This window comes from Miscanthus floridulus, chromosome 14 (assembly GCF_019320115.1).
Source record: "Miscanthus floridulus cultivar M001 chromosome 14, ASM1932011v1, whole genome shotgun sequence".
NCBI lineage: Eukaryota > Viridiplantae > Streptophyta > Magnoliopsida > Poales > Poaceae > Miscanthus > Miscanthus floridulus.
Genome location: NC_089593.1, coordinates 82,301,602 through 82,319,895, shown reverse-complemented (window position 1 = coordinate 82,319,895; position 18,294 = coordinate 82,301,602). Strand labels below are relative to the sequence as shown.

General features: G+C 46.1%; 1 pseudogene; it reads left to right on the top strand.

Annotated features, from left to right (window-relative positions):
• The window catches only part of LOC136503873 (putative disease resistance protein RGA3), a 56,675-nt pseudogene extending 39,164 nt beyond the window's left edge, over positions 1–17,511 (top strand).
• The last annotated feature ends 783 nt before the right edge of the window (positions 17,512–18,294 follow it).

Here is an 18,294-nt window from a genome sequence, read left to right as displayed (position 1 = left end):
GCACACGCACACATGGAGCCGTCGAGCCACCAAGCGAGCCGTTAAGCGAGTTGCCCACGTCGCCGACCACTAATATAAGGACGACGTTGCCTAGACTACTTACTCCAACCACCTACCGCGTTGCAATGATGATCGTCGTGAAGAACGGCGCCGTGGCAACCGTGACCGCCGCCATGATGACAGTTCGAAAAGCTCAAGGGCCGGGCAATTTCATCAACGCCGACCAGATAACGCCATACGCCGCCGACCAGACGTTCTATCTAAAGCTAAGTCATGCTTTAATATTTTTTTCTAAATATTCTCCAATCTTCGTATATCATCATAATATTTCTCCAAGCTGTTTTCTCCATGTTTGCTCTCCAAACGATTTTTTGAACCCCAGAACAGTCATGTTGATGCTCGGATGTCCCCAGAGATGGCCCTGTCTTCAGCTCCTCCCTACACATGCACGAGCGTCTGCCCTCTGCGTTATGGGTGGTCGGTAGCGGCTCCTTAGCGACACTTTGTTCTTTCTACATGCACATGGGCTCCGTGCTCCATGTTATGGTTAACGGACTAGCTAGGGCTAGAGACTTAGCTACACACTAACTGGTCGGGCGATTTATATTAAATATAAATACATCTTTAGAATAACACTAAGTGTTCACACCAACTGATCACCAAGCTACATATGCTATTTCATCACCATTGCTGATTTTTCTTCGGAGTTCATATATTTTTACATCATGTACTACCCGTTCTACATATTTGTATTGCAGGATCATCGTCTAGGTGATCGGACCACCTGGTGCTCGGACTTCTCCACCGATCAACTGGTCGGACCGCTAGGTTCATGGACTTCATCGCCGACTAGTTGATCGGATTGTTTGTCGGTCGCTTCTACTTAATGCTCACTTTGCCGCAGACTAGTTGACCAGACTGTTCATCACTTGTGCTTCATCTCCAGCTATGCTAGGGGCTCCTCGGTGCTCGGACATCGCTAGCTACACCTGGGACTCCTCGATGCCCGGACATCATCAGCTACGTCGGGGACTCCTCGGTGCTCGGACATCGCCAGCTACGTCAGGGACTCCTCAGTGCTCGGACATCACCATCTACGTTGGGGACTCCTCGGTGCTCGGATTCTTCATGATCAGGGACTAAGTGGGCACACTTCACCCCAATTCACCTTGCGGACATCGCCAGCTACGCAGAGGACTCCTCGGTGCTCGGATTCTTTGTGCTCGAGGACTAAGTGGGCACACTTCACCTTGCGGACATCACCGGCTATGCTAGGGACACCTCGGTGCTCAAACATCGCTAGCTACGCCAGGGACTCCTCGGTGCTCGGACATCACTAGCTACGCCAGGGACTCCTTGGTGCACGGACGTCGCTAGCTATGCTGGGGACTCCCTTGATGGTCGGATCTTGCTACGCCTCATCGGTGTGCTATCAAGTTGCTCCATGTTGTTCTAATCAGGGTGCTGATCTTGGGCAGCACGACTAGGGTCTTGATACATGCATGTCAGATGATGTCGGTAAGCTTTTAGATTTCTTTTTCTTTGACCCTGCTACAAGATTCATTCTTCATCTTCTAGCAGGCTCAGGGACCAAGCGGGCACACTTCACCTTGTGGTGAATGTGCGCTTTTCAATTCAGGGCTCCGCCCATGGGATGGTTGCCTGCTCGATCGGTCTTCTGCCTTTCTTCTACTTTCTAACCTTGGCACCATGTGACTATGTCACCTACTGTTAGGCTTGGGGACTAGCTATGGGGGTATGGCCCCCGATATCCACAAGACAAGACATGGGCCGCACCCTCAGAGGTGGCCCAACCCACAAGATCAAGGCATGCACAGCACTGGTCGACATGCACCGCAAGATATTGTATAGTACCAAATAGGATACTTTCCTTGTAACCCTACCCCTCCAGAGTATATAAGGAGAGGTAGGGTTACCCTAGTCGACATCTACATACATCCCATATTCAATACAATACACTAAAGACATAGGACGTAGTGTATTACGTCGATCAGACGGCCTGAACCTATCTAAATTGTTGTCTCTGCGCCTTGTGTCACATCTAGTTCCTAATCACGCACACCTCTGCTGATCGTACCTCTGTCGATCAATCTACCTTTGTGGGATACCATCGGAGATCTGCCGACCATATTTTGTTGACACCTTGGGATATGGATGGCTCACCGATGGGTTTGGCGCTGAGCATCCATGTGGTGTAGGTAGGGGTCAGTGCAGGAAAGGCCGAGGTCGCGTCGATGCCATTTATGCATTCTCATGGCTCAGCACTGGGCTCTGGCTATTGACGTGGGGCTCGAAGAAGTTGTTCTAGCGGTGTGGCTTGGTGGTGTGCCCTGGCATTCCTATGGGTGGGCATGATGACACTAGCGCAGACGTTGTCGAGGCATGGCTTGATAGAGATGGGCGCCTGGTGGAGGTTGAGGATGTGGTCGTGAGGTGAGTTGAGGCGCTGCATCAGCGGCTCAAAGGCGAGCATAGGGGTTAGGCGGTCGATAAGGAAGAAAACGTCGAGACTTTGGGCCCTGATGGTCTCACCGGCGAAGTCTGGGGTAGCAGGAAGAGTTGGGGCAGTGTGTGGACTCTGGTGCGGCGGTGTGGTCACGGAAGTGGTTGGCTCGAGGTGAAGGCACGGTTCTACTCCTGCTTGCTCGGCATCGACGTGTTCTCAAGTGAGGTGGCGTGGCCAGGTGTCGTGGTGGCTAGGTGAGACAGTGAACCTAGGTGTTGCGAACAGTCGAGGCGGTCCGGGTGGAGAGGCGGTCAGCATGTCTTTGAGCTGTGACCAAGATCAAGGGTGAAGCTCATGATGAGGCTATAAGGTAGTAAAGGTGGGGGCTTGGCCAACGATGGGGGCTTACTAGTGATCTAGGGTGGCCCGCGGGGCTCAGAGAGGCAAGGTGGGTCGACAAGGCTCCTAGAGCGAAAGAATGCCGCGGCGCCAGCGGGGCTCTGAGGAAGATGACACAGTCACGATGGCTTCATGGTGTGGGCACGCCCATCATGGTAGTTGCGTGGCTCTATGGTGACAAAGGCTCGTTGCAAGGCTATAGGAAGAGCTCCGCGGCAGTGGCGTGGTCGCGGCATCGTGGCCTCAGGGAGTCTTGGCCATGGCGGCCTTGGGATGAGAAGGGAGGTAGAGAGGAAAGGGCTACAGTGGCTAGGAGAGGGAGAGGGCAAGGGAGGCATCCAGCTTGGGTTCTTATAGCCTACGGCTAGTGTTCACCGAGGGGTGGACCATGCTACAGGAGGCGATGATCATGGCGTTCATGTTGGAACCAGTGGAGACCACCGAGTTCACGGTCTTGGAACTGGCTTATAGTTGGCCCGGCTCATGTCCACGAGTTTACGCTCCCATACGTCCTAGGTCCACCGGAGCTACAACATATAAGGCCTTAGGCCTTCCCAACCCAAAAGACTAGCCTGATAGGTGGGGGCTTCTTCCGCCTTATATGTTGTGCTCCCCCACCATCGTTACACGATGTGGGACTAAACCCCAACAATGGTTTAGCTTTTTTGACCATGGGCTCTGATACCAATTGTTGGAACCGGTGGTGACCACCGAGTTCATGGTCTTGGAACTGGCTTATAGCCGGCCTGGCTCATGTCCATGAGCCTGTGCTCCCACAGGTCCCAAGTCCACCGGAGCTACAACATATAAAGCCTTAGGCCTTCCCAACCCAAAAGCCTAACTTAATAGGTGGGGGCTTCTTCTGCCTTATATGTTGTGCTCTCCCACCATCGCTACACGATGTGGGACTAAACCCCAATAGTCCGCGCCATGGGGACACGCGGCGTGCATCTTAGCGCTGACTCAGGAAGCTTTGTGAAGGGTGGCAGGTCACGACACTAGTCCACACGGTCAAGGGTGCTATGGGACACAACTTTAGGGGGGCTACGAAGGCGTGGCGTTCGCAATGAGTGACGGAGCGAGCGACGAAAGGCTATGGCTCCGATGGAAAACAAGGGGACGGGGCAAGTGAAGGAAGAAGACGACACTACAAGGATGAAAAAGCAATAGAGGGGCGATGGAAGGGAGATGGAGGCGAGCGGCCTTCTGCGGCTTCCCATCGCTGGCCAGAGGGCCCCACGTGGCGCCGCACGGCACTCGCGACTAGAGCGGGTGTCGCTTCCGCATGCCGCGCACGCGGTCGTTAGAGCAAAGAAGAAAGATTTCCTATTTTCTCTAGGGAATTCTAGGAATCAAGGCTACCTCCAAGCACAAATAAAAAGATCCAAATCACACATGCATCTTATACTAATTGGTGCATCAATTTATTTGTAAACTCAATTTGAAGGGGATGGGAGAGAGTTAGGTTTACGTTTTAGGAATTAATAAACCATTAGTGCGGGTTGTATGTTGAATTTGAGTGTGGCTCAAATTCAACCTAGGTTTTAATTTTTCCTAAAAACATTTTATTTGCAAACAGTTCTCATCACGTAGGTGATCAATCTTCATGACAATCAGTTTGTTGTAAAAAGTTTTGAAGCACAGATTTTGAATTTGCTTCCGGAAGAGAAAACATTTGACTTGAGTTTGACCTAACATTTACATGCAACACACATTCAAGCAAAAAAATTTTAAAAAGTTGGGATTTTTTTTATTACACAGAATTACAGAATGTTATAGATAATCTGGAGGCGCTCCTAAGAGAGAATAGGTCCCATACCACTTCTTCCTCCGTCACTCCGACGGTAATTAAATCAGTCACCCTTGCACCATCCGCTACTTCACTCATGGCCAAGTCACTCCATGCCTACTCCACCCCTGTTATTTCCAATGTGCCCGTTGGGCCTGCTATCAACATGGGCACTAGAAACTTCGAGCTTCGCACTGGCCTGATCAGGATGCTGTAGGCAAACCAATTATGTGGTTTGCCTAGCGAGGACATGAACACGCACCTCCAACACTTCCTTGAGCTGTGCGACACCATTGTCATCAAAGACGTCGCACCAGTAAGTATCAGGCTCTGTCTGTTTCTCTTCTCCCTCGCGGGGAAGATGAAATAGTGGTTTTACAAGGAGAAGGAAGCTGTCAACACGTGGGACAAATTTTGCCCCTCTGGGCATTTGTTTTGCCCATAGGAAAAAACTTCACAAGGAACACCGCGGAAGCCACGGCTCTCATCGAAAAGATGGTGGCAAACAAAAGGTGGGGGAAGAGAGAAAACAATAAAAAGGCATGCATACCATGAAGGAGGCCGATCTTTTGTTAAAAAGACTAGACAAATGGGCCCACGAAAAGAAGCTATGAAAGGCATCGTCTAAGCCATAGACACGCAAATGACTTGCGAGGTGTGTGGAAATGTCGAACACTCGGGGAATGATTGCCCTAAGACCTGTGAAGACACTGCATTCATCAACAACAGGTTCTGACATAATAACAATGGGTGGAACAATCAATCCCGCCTGCAACGGAGGTAATAATAATTACAATTCAAATTTTAATTCAATCCAACCCTCCTTGAAAGACCTGGTCTTAAGCCTAGGCTAAAATTAATGAAAATATCACTGAAAAGTTGATGTTTAATGATAAAATGATTGAAAATATAAATTCTAAACATTAAAAATTTATCCTCCTCTGTTAAGAATCAATTAAGTTTTAATAAAATGATCAAAACACAAATTGCTCAAATGGTTGCCTGCTATTCCAGCCAACCATTTGGGGAAAATCCCGGGGCAAACCAGAATTCCCCTGAGTTTGTTCATGCAGCTGCAGAGCAATGAAGGAGAAGTCTTGCCGACGGACTATAAATGCCGAACCCTTACCAAAGGTAAATCGGTAGTTATCTTTTAAAAAATCAAAAATTAAAAAATTAAAAATTCAAAATTCAAAATTTAAAATTTTGCTTCAAAATAAACTTTTCAGAAAAATAAAATAAAAATTGTTTTCTGATAGTATAGATTTTTCTCTTATCATTTCTCATTTTTAAAATATTTATGAAAATTCAAAATATAATAAAAGTTTTGTGGAAAATCATTTATGAGAGAGGGGGATTCAACAAATTGCAAAACCCCAACGGCTAGCTCTTAGGGAGCCATTGGGAGCCACCGGCCAAAGGGGGGACCGAGCTAGCCCACCTCTAGTGCGGGCGTACCTGAGGTGCGGCTGCACCCTACCCAGCGCCGCTGCGGCTACTGCTTCTCCAACGGTTAGGCGTCGTTGCTCCCACCCCCTCTTAGCCGGTGCTTCATGCTATAAATAAGAGAGCTCAGGTGTGAGCCCTCACTCACACACCACTCAAAATTGGAATCCTTCTCACTCTCTTTGCTTCACCACTTGCAAAAATATTTGTTCCATAAAGCTTGAGAGCAAGGAAACTCTGCAAAAAATCCTACGCTCAAGACCACCAAGCCAAGCTCATGGCTTGTTCAATTTATTTTTGCTAACGTAACCCCATTTTCGAGCTTTTTGTGTTGTTTTTGCCATGGGCAAGTTCGGTAGGCAGCTCGCTGGTGTTTTCAAGAAGGTCGTAGGAGCAAGCTCAAGTCACGCCCGTGGAAGCTCAAGCGTGCGCTACATTGAGCCCAAAGAGAGCCTGATGCATGAAGATGAACAAATAGAGCCGATGGAAGTGCAAGAAGAGGAGCAAGAACAACCGATGGAGGAAGGTGATGATGATCCCCACCTTGACTTGGAAGGAGACCGGGAGACGCAAGCGTACAACCTCATCAAGAACCGTGAGTTGACCCCGACCTTCTCCATAAGATAGGTATGGACATCGAATTCGTCACCATCTGGAAAGCCGTTGGATGGGAGAATGTTGCTCCCGTTGACGAACAAGGTTCTCGCCTCCTAACAAATCAGTTTTTATGCCCTTTGCAATAAGTTGAGAGTGGGATTAGTTTCTGTCTTTTTGAGCAAGAATATTATCTTACATGGAGAAATCTCAGTTCTCACTTAGGTTTTAGTATAAAATGCTCAATTGACTTAGATCGTGCTCTCAAAGGATTTAATTGCCATGAATTATGGAGACTAATTTTGGGTCAAAACGTAGTTGGCAAGTTTCAACCTCGAAATATGAATATTCATCATCCTACTTTGAGGTTCATGCATCATTGGATTGCCATGACTTTGTTCGCTAGACAGGACATTCGATTTGTTTATCATGCGAAAATGCAAATTCTCTATGCCATGCTTAAAAATATTAAAATTGCTCATGTAAAAGAATTTTTTAAACATTGGTTAGAAAAATTCAAGGCTTCTACATCTATCTCTAGCACGTCCCTTGTGACTCGTATTGCCACTAGTATTTGTGCAATGGATGGACAAGATGTAACATACATCTCCACTCCATGCATCAGTATTGATGAGCACTACTTGATTCAAGGGCATCATTTGAAATATGATGATGCTGGGAATCTTATGTTTTTTTGGATATACAAATGAGATTTCATTACCTAACCCAGAACGCTCTTTGTATAAGTCCTCGAAGCTAACCTTCACTCTTGTTGAGCAAGAGAAAGCACACAAGAGTTCTGTTTCTCAGTAGGGCAACAAGGAGCAGGACTAGGAACGAAGCAGCCAGCTCTCATCAGCCACCGCCAACACCTGACTTGACTTGTGCCTCAAGCATACCATGCTGGAGTGGTTACCGGCCATGCAAATGCCTAGGTTCACACCCGGGTACTAGCCTGGTTGGGGCACACCCTGCAACCACATGAGACCGGTGGATTGGGATGGCATGAGGCTGACGATGCAGCATGGAGATATGCTCACTCCTCCGACTCCGAGGGACTACCACCATCCGTCCAGCCATGACAGTCTACTTTGGATCGTCACGAACTAGACGACATCAACACACACCTTGGAGGACTGGAGATCTGCATAGGTAAAATATAAAATACACTTAACACTCATGTGCAGGATACGACCTATTGGCAGCTTTAGTAGCAACCACAGATGGCCCAAATGAACGTGCTGCTGAAGCAACATCATGTGGTCTATGGGATACAATCCAGGACCATAGGCCATGAGCTAGCTTGGGGGAGGACCCCATAGAGGTAGCTTGTGTCTTTTTCGTATTTTAAATTTTCATATTTATTTTCTGTATTTATTTATTTAGCATTTAAAAAAGCTAAAATTTTAAAAAATAAAAAAAGAAATACGATAAAAATACCAAAAATACGAATTCCACTCTCATATGTGTTTTAAAAAAAATTAGTTTCTCCTAAGTTAAAATAATTAAAAGTTGCTCTATCTATAATTCATCTATGTCTAGACTGTAACTTAGTATTCCCCATGATTTAAGTTTGTTGGCTAAAAATGTCTCATCCTAAAAACTTAAAAACTTATGGGATGCAAATATATGCTCCTTTTCTAAGTTGCTGCAAGTTATGCTATGCTACAAATAGAATTTGCTATAATTTTGTTCTAAGACAGACTAGACATCTAAAGTTTTCAATTTTAAAAAAATGCTAAAATTCAAAGTTCCTCAATGATTAAGAATACCTACTAAGGCCACATGACATAATATTCATGCAAAACCTTAGTCATATGCTATTTGTTTTTGCATTGAGCTTTGTTAAATTGTTATGACCCTTGTTGAGATTCTCATCATGCACCCATGATCAAGACACACGTACACCCACAAATAAACTGCTAACTCTTACACTGAGAGTTACACAAAAACATGTTTTTTTCATCCACCAAATAATTACTCCATTCATTTATCATGGGTCTCTCTCTAAAGTTTTATATGCCAAAAGAATAGTATGGGCTATGCTAAAAAAGAGAGAAAAGAAAAATATACATGCTAGAAGGCATGAGAGAAAAAAATGCATACCAAAGAGCATGAAAGAAAGAAATAAAGAAATAAATATAGCCCATATTTTCAAATAAAAGGCATTCATCCAAAAAGAGAGAGAGGCATAATTCAAAGGAGTACCAAAAATACTTAGAATTAGAAAAAGTTTAAAATTCCACACACTTGCATGTCTTGATCAAAGTGTATGACTTGCATCTCCTTGAGGTCCGTTTTTTGACTTAACAAAATATGTGATGCAAGTATGCCTCAATTTCATACCTACCCAAAACACCACAAAAAGCCTTTAGTGGTAGGATAAAAAGAAGACAAATTTCAAATGCCTTGGTGAGGTTTCATACACATTGAGCGATCGAGAGAATCATTCAAGGAACTTACAATTATTTTGCAAAACTCATAAAAACCTCCGGATAGATAGTTGATCAAAGAATGAATGACTGGTGATTCTGTTATAACCGTTCTATCTTGCAACCGCCCAAGAACTTGGAGAAGCTATATGCCCCATAGGGATCAAAGTAAAGGGTGGATAAAAATACCGACTTATTTAAATTGAAGAAGAATACTTTGTTATAGGTATGGCACTTCTGAAATATATTCAGGATAGTAGCAACTCCTGATCAATAACCAAGTACTTAGCTATTTGCTCAGGATGAACAAATGTTAAGCTTGGGGGATTTGTTGGCGGTCCTTAACGACCAAATCCAGTCACCAATTAATATCCAAAACGGGAGAAATGAACAAACTTTTGACACATATGCTTCTACTATTGACATATTTCCACATGTATTGGATATTGCAGGACTTATTCATGAAATACATGGAAATATGATAAAAAGGCGCAACATAGGAAAGTGTAAAGTAGAAAAGCACAAAGGAGCCAAGGAAAAGCCCACCTACACGCTAAAACTAGGCTGAGCACCACTGAGGAAGCAACCTAGGCCCAGCCCGTAGCCCATCGGAGCAAGGCGATGGCCAGCGGGGCTAGCCAGGGTGCACCTGCACCCTAGGTGTGCCCGCACCCCCACTACCACCTCCCGAGCCCATCTTCTGTAGGCGGTTGCATGGTGGCATGCTTGGTCGGTTTAGGGTAGTTTTCTAATTTATCTACGCCAAATTGACCACAAACTGTATATAAGCATGGGTGGAGCTCTCCGTCAAACACACCTCATTTGGGCTCTACACCTCACACTACACCTTGTACTCTTTTTAGCTTTTAGTAGCATTTGGAGCTAGCAAGAGCTATCAAGGAGGGCCTGGCTCCTTGGAAGAAAAAGAGAAAGCATGGTATGAATACAAATAGAATTTCTTTCAAAGTCATGCTCTCATTTTATAAATATAGTTATGCTATGGAACTAGAGTATAGTTTTCATGTTATAATCATGACATATGAACTAGCATATAGTTTCTATGCTATGATCTTAACATGTGCAACTTTATGCTTAATCATTCATACAATTTGTATGATTAGGAGTAGAGCTAAGTTGAGGTGGTGGTTCGTCGTTCCTTCGGGTTTGCCCATGTCCTATGCTTGTCGATCCATAGGGTCAGAGTCTCGAGGGGATATGGGTAGTTTTTGTGTACACAGACATGGTGCTCGGGTGCACGGAAACCTTCAGATATGATGGTACTCCACGGTTGAGGGGTAGGCGACAAGTGGTGACAGCCCTGTCCGTCCCTTGTAATCCCTCACGTTCGGGTATTGTGTAGGAGTATTAAAGTCTCCCTGACTTGCTGGCAGACCAGTGCCTAGAGCTCTCCCCGTCCATCTTACACTTAGTACTAGCTCTAACCATGTAATTTGTATGATCATCAACTGTTCTTTGCATGGCTATATTAGAACATGTCTGCTCCGCTTAGGAACATTCTTTTATTCTTTGTTTCTCTTTTATCCTTGAGGTTGGCCCAAGTGTGTGTCCACTATCCTTGAAATATCATTTTACCCCTGTGATGTACTATTTGTTTACTATGCAAGTATGTAATCTTGTTCATATCCATGCTAGGCTCTTATACCTTGCCCTCCTTTGGGAAAATATAAATAACGATACACTGAATACTTTCGAGTGAAATGCTACAATGATAGATCCGTATGCTTGTGGATATTTTTTGTAATCGTTAAGAACTATCGTGTTGGTGTTCCTTGACGACATTGCTAAGATTTATCCAAATCTTAGTGATGATGCTAAGAAATATGAACATGCATTTATAGTGTCGTTGCCAGGAATGGATTTCATCTCCATACTTGATGATTGCGCTAAGAAATGCCAACATCGACCCCGGGCGAGGTCATGAATGACGGTAATATCGAACAACCAAATCATCAACGATTGCGATGGATCGAGAGCAAAAGAGAAAACAGAAATCAAAACTGGTGACCTAAAAAGATTTCTTTATTCATTTAAAGGACCCTAGGTACAAACTAAGGCCCCTGGCCACCGCCGCGGAGGATGTCTTCCACGTTCACGGTAGCCATGACTGCAGCCGCGGTGGCGGCGAAGTCGCCGACCAGCTCCGTGTTGATGGTCACTAACACCTATTTTTACCATCAACATTCCACCCAAAAGCATGATAAAGTGAGGTAAAACATCATCACATGTGTTGCATTTTGTTTATAATTCAGCCAGTTCCACTTGTGCTTGTAGAATTATTTGTATGCAGAAAATTATAGCAAAAATGGGCTAAAATGGTGACAAATATGAATATAGGGAGCAAGCAGACATGGCAGGGGGCCTTGGGCCCACTTGGCCACACCGGCCGACCTCACAAGGGCACCGCCCGGGGTGCCAGGTGGCCTGGCCATGTCACTGATCCGTGGGAGCTGCTCCAGAAGCATTGTCAAGCGTTGATCCAAGTCGGTTTCAACCAATGGACAAGATGGAGTTGACGCGGATCCACCGGCCCACCGTCATAGGCTTGGAGGCCTCCAATCGACCTCCAAACCGACCTCCTGTCCAAATCTTTGCACATGCCACTCCTACAACTGCCATTGGGAGCCAACCAGCACCGTAGGATGCAAAGGCGGTGCATCCAAGGGCCGGTCGGCCCCCCTAGCCGCCGCTTGGTGCCCCAAGGTACCCAACTGACCTCCTGCTGCCTACAAATACCCCCCCATGCCTCTCTACACTATAAATAGAGGGTGTGGAGCTCGGTGGAGAAGTGTCCCCATTCAATTCCAAGCTCTCTATTGGCGGTGCTTAACTCATAATTCTTACCGCCAACATTTGTAAGAAATTCACTAAAACCAACACTAAACCTACAAATAGTCCTATCCGTCCTTCATAATCCCCCACATTCGGATATGGCGTAGGGTTGTAGACCGGCAATACTTGGCAAACAAAGTGTTATCCGGTGCCCGAAGCAAGTCTATAATGGTAAAGCTATCTTAGCTTAGGATCTCTATCCTTAAAAAACCTCGCTACCCGAGCTATCCTTCTTCTCGTTACCTTAGGTGAGCTAGCTAAGAAACTTCTACACATCCGTTCTTCGCGGAAATACGATACCTTAAATATTTCCGGATGAACTACTACAACAGTAATTCCATACGCTTGCGAATCATTTCTGTATGCGTTAAGAAATACCAACAAGTATTTCTTGCGCTATTGCCATGGAACGGTTGTCGTATTATCTCCCAACCTAATTCACCCGTGTATCCTTGTGTTTTATCTTTCTTTTCAAAAAGAAAAAAAGTTATTCCTTCTATTCTTTTTTTCACTGTGAAGCCCTTTCATTCAAAAAAAAAAGTCTTTCTGCTTCTAGCCACAACGACTAAGGAAGCCGCTGTGAACAGCCAAGCGACTGCAGCGACAACATCAACTGAGGCAGGGCAAACCTATGCGAAGAATAGAACGAAGACACAGTACAGTGAGGAGTGACTCCAGCGAAGAGCACCGTGGGATCAACAAAGCCTTGGGATGACATCGGCAGACGCCAACTTCGTTGGGACACCGTCGTCGGCCCAAGGCAAGAGCCTGGCGGGGTTTTCACCCCAGCAGCCCTGTGGGGCTAGATCCTGCCCCGCCGGCCGTCGTACGCACCGGAGGTAGCAGTGGGGGCGCCCAGACACCAGGACCCTGCCAGGCGCTGCCGAGACGGCCAACTGCAGGCCTCTGCCGCCCGGCCCCGGGCGCCCTGCATGCGCCATCACAGATCTGGCGAGGATGCCACTGGGACCGCCGATCGCCACTGCCCCGGCCAGATCCACGCAGCAGGCCACGGCGCAAACCGGCTGCAGCCCAGCACGCCTGCCAAACGCCAGAGCCACACGCCGACCGGAAGCGGGAGGCCGGCTGAAGCCACCACCGCCCATGGGGGCTGATCCGGACACCACAGGCAGCCCCGACCCGGCACAGCGAGCATGCGCCAGATCCGGCCCCTAGGGACCAAGATCCGGCCGGCAGGCCGCCGGACATCGCCGGAGTTGGAGAGGTAGGGAGGGGATGAGCTAGAGGGAGTGGGAGGGAGGTGAAGGTGCGGACGGATGCTCTTTTTTCGGGTCCACCGCTGGCCGCCGCCGCCGCCTCGTGCTGGAGGACGGTGACGGCGGCCGGAGGGGAGGCGCAGAGGGGGCGAGATGGAGTGCCGGCACGGTCGCCCCCGAGTCGCCTGTCCTGGACGCTCCGGGGAAGGGGTGGAGTTCCTTCGGCGACTGACTTCAAGTATCAAGTCCACTGGAGTCATCCCGCACAGGCTCTGGCTTCATACATCTTGAATAAGCTCGCTTCAACCTACCTTCGCGTTGACATGGCGAATGAGCTCCATGAACTGGAGACGAGCATCATGCCACAGTTCAATCTGGTAATCGAAGCGGCTGAAGCGAGTCCCCACCGCAGAAACTTGGAAGCATGGCTCGGGCAGCTCAAAGAAGCCCTGTACACTGCTGAAGATCTGCTTGACGAGCACGAGTACAGTGTCCTCAGGCACAAGGCGAAGAATGGAAATGATGATCGCTCCCCAGCGGGGGTTAGAGCCAAAGTCCTGAAGCCTTTGCGTGTTGCCACAAGCAGGATGTCCAACCTGCTTCCTGGGAACAGGGAGCTACTTCGCCAGCTGAATGAACTCGAGCATCTTAGCAAAAGTCAAGGACTTCCGTCAGCTTCTTGGGTTACCAGCTCTAGGTGGCATTAGAGATGTGCCAACAGCAGCTGTCCCTTTGACAACATCACTGCCCCCTCCAAAAGTGTTTGGTCGCGACTCCGATCGCAATCATATAATAGATCTTCTTACAAACAAGGATAACTCAGCTGGCTACTCTGGTGTGGCCATTGTTGCTCATGGAGGTGCTGGAAAATCCACCTTGGCACAATATGTCTACAGCAATGACAGGGTGAAGAAACATTTTGATGTCAGGATGTGGGTCTGCATCTCCCGCAAGCTGGATGTCCGTGCTCATACACGAGAGATCATTGAGTCTTCTGCAAAGGGAGAATGCCCACGTGTCGATAATCTTGATACTCTTCAGTGCAAATTAAGTGACATGCTGCAACAGTCAGAGAAATTCCTCGTCTTGGATGATGTCTAGTTTCAAGAATCCGAGCTCCTCTAGTTTCTCAGCGGGTGGGCAGCAAAGTTTTGGTTACTTCTCGACGGGATACATTTCCTGTTGCTCTTTGCTGTAAACATGTGGTTCATTTGGAAAGCATGGAAGACACGGAATTCCTGAAACTTTTCAAATACCATTCCTTCTCAGGAGCAGAAATCAGAGATGAGCATCTGCGTGCAGAGCTAGATGGGATTGCAGAGAAGATTGCTAAACAGCTTGGACAATCTCCTTTGGCAGCACAAGTTCTGGGTTCTCAGCTAAGCAGGAATAAAGATCTCACCACATGGAAAGATGCTCTAAAGATTAGAAACATAAGCGGACCCAGGAGAGCTCTATTGTGGAGTTATGAGAAGTTAGATCCACGCCACCAGAGGTGCTTTCTGTATTGCAGCTTATTTCCAAAAGGCCACAAGTATTCAGTTGAGGAGTTGCTTTATCTATGGATAGCAGAGGGACTTGTTGATTCACGCAACCAAGATAAGAGAATGGACGATATTGGAAGGGAATACATCAATGAGATGGTCTCTTGTTCGTTCTTTCAAACTTCTGAAAGTTTATATGGTACAAGATTGTATGTACATGATCTCCTACATGACTTGGCAGAGGAGCTGTCTAGAGAGGACTGCTTCAGACTAGAAGATGATAATGTGACAGAAATACCATGCGCTATTCTGACATTTATCTGTTCGTGTAGAGAGTATGAAGAAGCACAAGCAAAGTATCTGCAAGATCCAAAATTTACGCACTGTTATCTGCATCGACCCCCTTGTAGATAATGTAAGTGATATTTTCCATGAGGTACTGCAGAATTTGAAGAAATTACGTGTATTGTATTTGTGCTCTTATGATGGAAGGAAGTTACCTCAATCTGTTGCTGATCTGAAGTATCTTCGGTATTTGAACCTCATTAGAACTTCAATTTCTGAACTGCCTAGGTCATTGTCCACTCTCTACCACTTACAGATACTTCTCTTCAATTTTAAAGTTAAGAGCCTGCCTGATAAAATTTGCAATTTAAGTAACCTACAGCATCTGGGAGCATATCTTGATGAATACTATGGTTATCCAGTTGAAGAAGGGGCCCCTCCGATTCCTTACATGGGCAAGCTAATTTCACAACAGGAACTTCAAAAAATTAGTGTGCGTAGGCTGAAGGGACATTAATAATCTTGGTGGCATCTTAAGTATCACAAATCTTGAGAATGCCACTGGAAAAGTGGAAGCCTTAGAGTCAAAGCTCCATCAGAAAAGGCATCTTGAGGGATTGCATCTGAACTGGAGTTTTGACAATGACTTGCGCGGAGAAGATAGTTCTCATTTGGATGTTCTTGAAGGGCTGATGCCTCCGCCTGGGCTAAAGTTTCTTCTCATTTGGGGTTACAAATCTTCTGCATATCCAAGCTGGTTACTCAATGGTTCCTACTTTGATAATTTGAATAGATTTTGTCTGTACAATTGTAGTTCTTTACAATATCTACCACCCAATGCAGAGATCCTCAGGCATTGCTCTCATCTGTCACTTAGACATGTCCCAAATCTGAAGACACTACCGTGCCTCCCGAGTCACCTTGAATTTCTCCAAATTGCAGAGTGCACATTGCTTATGTTTCTTTGCAATGATAAGCTGGAACAACATGACGAAAAGGAAAGCATGATGAAAACAGATAATCTGGCATCCCGACTTGCTTTGATCTGGGAACTGGATTCAGGGTCAAGTTCTCGAATTAAAAAACAATATTGGAAGAGCATTCATATCTGAAGCAGATGATGCCATTGATGGATACTGATGTAGCAGAACACATCGAGTCATTGAAAGCAGACTAGCTGGTGGAAGAGATGAAGCATTTGTGAAAGAAAATATCATCAAGGCATGGATACATTGCCAGGAGCAAAGGATAAAACTCCTCTATAGAAATAGCCTTGGGACACAATAACTTCATCTTTGTAATTGCAGTATTACAGATTGGGCTTTAACTATTTACCTTGGAGGCCTCAGTTCATTGAATCGTTTACAATTACAAGGTATTATGAGTTTAACTACACTCCCGTCAGAAGCAGTCTTCCAGCACTTGAAAACACTGCACAGTTTGGTTATTTTGGAGTGCTGGTGTATCAGATCATTAAGGGGCATAAATGGTGCAGCATCTCTTTTAAGCGTTTATCTAAGTTCTTGTCCTTCTTTGGGATTGGCTCATGGAGTCGAATCTATGCCATTGTCCCTTGAGGAGCTCGATGTATCCAACTGCATGCTTGCAAGTGAGACTGTATATGACTACAAAAGCTTTGTTCGCTTATCGGTTGGTCATCTTACCTCCTTGAAGACACTCGAACTAAGTCATTTGCCAGATTTGTGCATGCTTGAAGGATTACCTTCCCTACAACTTGATGAGTTGACATTGGTGCTAGTTCCAAAGCTCTCAGCCAAGTATATTTCACACTGTCGTGTACAGAAATCACTCACTGTTAGAAGTTCCATAATGCTCAATGACATGCTATCGACAGAAGGTTTTGCAATTCCAGCACAGGTCACGCTTGAATGTTGCAACAAGCCATTCATTTTGTTTGAAAGGTCTGATAGTTTAAGTTCCATCCAGCATCTGTGCTTCATGAATTGCGGAATCCAGTCCCTGCCAAGTTTGAAGGACCTTTCCTGTCTGGAGAGCCTCAAATTCTACGTGTCCCAATTTGTTGTCTTTACCAGCACTACCAACTTCTATTCGGCGAATAAGAGTGGAAGACTGTGAACTCTTGAAGGAGAGCTGCAGTCCTAATGGTGAAAGCTGGTCAAATTGGAAGGAAATAGAATGAATTGAATTACCAGATTCTCAAAAGAGAAATAAACAATGGTAAAGCTTCTAGCAATGTGTTGACATCAATAACTTGTTACAACAGTACTGCTTCCATTTCAGTTAAGTTTACTATGTTCAATCTTTTTTTTTCATTACTCAATGTTTTGTCTATATCAATATGCTCAGGTTATATGTTCTTTATGGAGGACACTACGACCTCAAGTGCTTCATTGATGTTCAGAATCTGCAATGACAAGCAACACAATCTACCGACTTTGCCTACACTCTAGTCTTCCTCCCTAATTGTAGGATGTGTTGAAAAGTCGAGCACTTTGACAATAAACAAGGCTACTTTATACTTGGATGTGAAGGAAAGTGTGCTGGGGAATATAGTAGATTGATTAATGAGTAGCACAGGAGGTGTACAATATATAGGCAAGGATGACCTGGGGTTTATAGATCAATACCCAATTAGGTGGATCCTTGCCTAATACCAAATCAACTACCATATAAGCCCTAGGCGCCTAGGCCCATGCGGCTGGCCCAATAGCCTATTCTAACACGCCTCCGCAGTCTGATCGTCAGCCACTGCGCACATTCAGACTGGACTTGAACTATGTGAAAACCGAAGAGGGAAGTCCCTTGGTGAAGATGTTCGCATACTGAGACGAAATCAAGACATGAAGGACACGAAGATCACCAATCACAACCCGCTCCCGAACGAAGTGAAGATCAATCTCGATGTGCTTAGTGAGCTGATGATGAACTGGGTTGGAGGACATGTAGACCGCGTTGATGTTGTCACAATACACCAGTGTAGCACGGCGTAGAGGGGCGTGGAGCTCCTGGAGGAGCTGGCGCAGCCAGGCGGCCTCGGCGACACCATTAGCCACTACGCGATACTCAGCTTCAGCACTGGACCTTGAGATGGTGTTCTGACGCTTGGAGGACCAGGAGACGAGATTGTCACCGAGAAACACAGCATAGCCCGAGGTGGACTTGCGCGTATCCGGGCAATCAACCTAGTCAGCATCAGTGTAGACCACAAGATCAGTAGATGTAGATGGTCGCAGCAGAAGGCCCAAGTGAAGAGTACCTCGAACGTATCATAGAATTCGCTTGATGGCTGCAAGATGAGGTTCACGAGGATCATGCATGTGTAGACAAATCTGTTAAACAGCATATGAGA